Genomic DNA, 2786 nt, shown 5'->3' with positions numbered 1-2786 from the left:
CAGGCCCTGGCAGGGCTTGCCGCTAACAATGGATGCCAAATTGCACGCGGATTTCAACAGCCTAGTTCATTGGAAGGCGGGAAATGGAGAGCGAGCACTATTCTGGAAGGATTGTTTGATCGATGGGTCCTCTATAAAAGAGCATGCACCCTTGGTTTTTGAGCGAATCCGCACGCAAGTGGTGAATAGGCGCATTGTCCGTTAGGCTCTGCTCTCCCATTAATGGGCAAATGACATTACTCGAAATCTCTCCGTAGATGGGATGTTTCAGATCATCCATCTTTGGGAGATCATGATCAACATGGTCCTTGACCCGATGCAAAGTGATACCCCTATTATGCGAAACTGTAAATGTAGTTTACAGTTCGCACGAAGGGGTCTATATGGACTGAAAATCATTGCGGCAGAGCAGAACCTGAATCATAAACCGTAAAATTTGAAGAAAAAAACTTTTGTACGTGAAATTTAACGGGAAAGATGGACGGAGCATCGATCGTTCATACATACCATTAATCATTCATTTTACATAGCATAGATAGATACATCATTGCTAGCCGGAGCTAAGCTAACCCTACCGGAGCTCACCGGAGCTAACTACCCTACCACACTATGCAAAATAGAGCTCATCAGAGCTTGTGCGATAGTTGTCCAGTGGCAGCACTCAGTCATTGTCGGAGGAGGAGGAGAGGTCGACGTATATGCACTCCTGCTAAGTGGCTGCCCGACGCCACTCCTCCACCTTGTTGCCGAAGGTGAGGGCCGACGCGACACCTGATACGTCTCCAACGTATCTATAATTTTTGCTTGTTCCATGCTGTTATATTATTATCCTTGGATGTTTTACAATCATTTTACTACAACTTTATATTATTTTTTGGGACTAACCTATTAATGGTTGCAAAATTGCATAAATTCTTGTTTCACACTTTTATTTGTAGGAATTAATTATAAATTGTTGCAAAAAATTTACACAGGGTTGTCACGTAAATTTTATAGCATGTCCTAATTTTCATAATTGTTTGAGTAACAGAAGTACAATGACACGGTTTCCATAAATTTCTACAAACGGTTATGTTTGGATAGATTGTTGTCATAGTTTTGTTATCTACTTATCCTGTAGTTTTCATAGCCTATATTGACAGATGTAAATTGTGGAAATGATAGTAAACGGTAGATGATGTTTGCAATTATTATGCAACTTGTCTTGGCAGTACATAAAGAGTTGATTTATTATTATGTGCACTAACCTATCTTACGAGTTTTTCCAAGTTTTGTGTGGATGAAGTTTTTGAGAATAGGTGAAACCGGGATACGAAAGGATTGAAAAAGATACACAAGCTCGAGCTTGGGGATGCCCAAGGCACCCCAAGTAAATATTTCAAGAACTCTCAAGCATCTAAGCTTGGGGATACTACGCATCCCACCTCTCTTCACCAACTATCCGTTAGCCTATGTTGAGCCTAAATTTTTATTCATTCACATGATGCGTCCTATTCTTGGAGTGTTATTTATATTTTGTTTGATGTTTAAATAAAATACTCAGATCTGAAAATATATTTTTCGAGGGAGAGAGAGTCCTCACATAGCTCCTTAATTGTGTTGACTACTCATTGATCTTCACTTATATCTTTTGTGAGTAGCTTGTCATTTCATCTAATGCTTCACTTATACCTTTTTGAGGGATGAAATCTTTATTCTCTTGTGCTTCCTTTAAATTGGTTTGAGCATGTCAAAAGGTCAAAAGAAATATATGAAACTAGTCCCAAAGTAATAGATATCCAAGAGGGATATGATAAAAAACTTTCATGAAGATCATGGGACAAATTAAACTTGATTCTATGTAATACTTTTGAAACATGATGGTAGTAATATGTGAGTCATGTTAGTGAGTAATTACGCTTTAAGTAGGAATGTTGGTGTTAAGGTTTGTGATTCCGTATGCATGCACGAAAGTCAATAGTTATGCAATGAAGTTTCATCCTACTATGGTGCATTATTCGGTGTTAGTTATGACTCAATGCTCACTTATGCGAATTTTCGTTTCTTGGTTTGATTGCTTACCAATCTATTTGCTAGCCTTCATTTGTACTAAATAGAAATACTACTTGTTGATTCAAAATCCTTAAACCAAGTTTTGCCTCATGAGTCCATCATACCTACCTGTATGCGGTATTTCCATGCCGTTCCAAGCAAATTTGGATGTGCCATCTCTAAATTTTCAAAATAATTTTTCTCTTTTGTGTGCTTGTACCGCTCATGAAACAGTGGGGAGTATCCAACATTTTTCCGTGCTAGGTGGGTTATTCGTACGATATGTGTTGATTCACTATCATTCACGAGAAAGTGGTTGGTATTCGGGATGCCGAGTTCCATGCTCAAAAATCAAATCAAATATAATGAAACAAAACTCCCCCAAGAATGTTGTTGGTATGGACGGTACCCGTGGATTCGGCTCGTCGTGGAATGTGATTGATTGATGAAGGGGGAGTAAAAACTTTACCATTCTGTTTGGGAACCTCCTATAATGTATCTAGCATGGAAAGTATTGTGAGCTACTTTGTCGTTTTCGTTGACAGGAAAAGCATGCTACTCAAAATAAATTTTCTCTCTCAGTTAAAACCTTGAGCTCTCGCACCTCTACAAATCCCTACTTTCCTCTGCGGAGGGCCTATCTATTTACTTTATGCAATTTTTATTTTTCTTTGAGTCTCCATCTTCTCTTATAAGCATCAACCAGGGAACACTATGATCGTACTTGAGCATTGGGCAAAGATAATATTTGAATG

This window comes from Hordeum vulgare, chromosome 5H (assembly GCF_904849725.1).
Source record: "Hordeum vulgare subsp. vulgare chromosome 5H, MorexV3_pseudomolecules_assembly, whole genome shotgun sequence".
Classification (NCBI taxonomy): domain Eukaryota; kingdom Viridiplantae; phylum Streptophyta; class Magnoliopsida; order Poales; family Poaceae; genus Hordeum; species Hordeum vulgare.
This window is presented reverse-complemented; position numbering follows the sequence as displayed.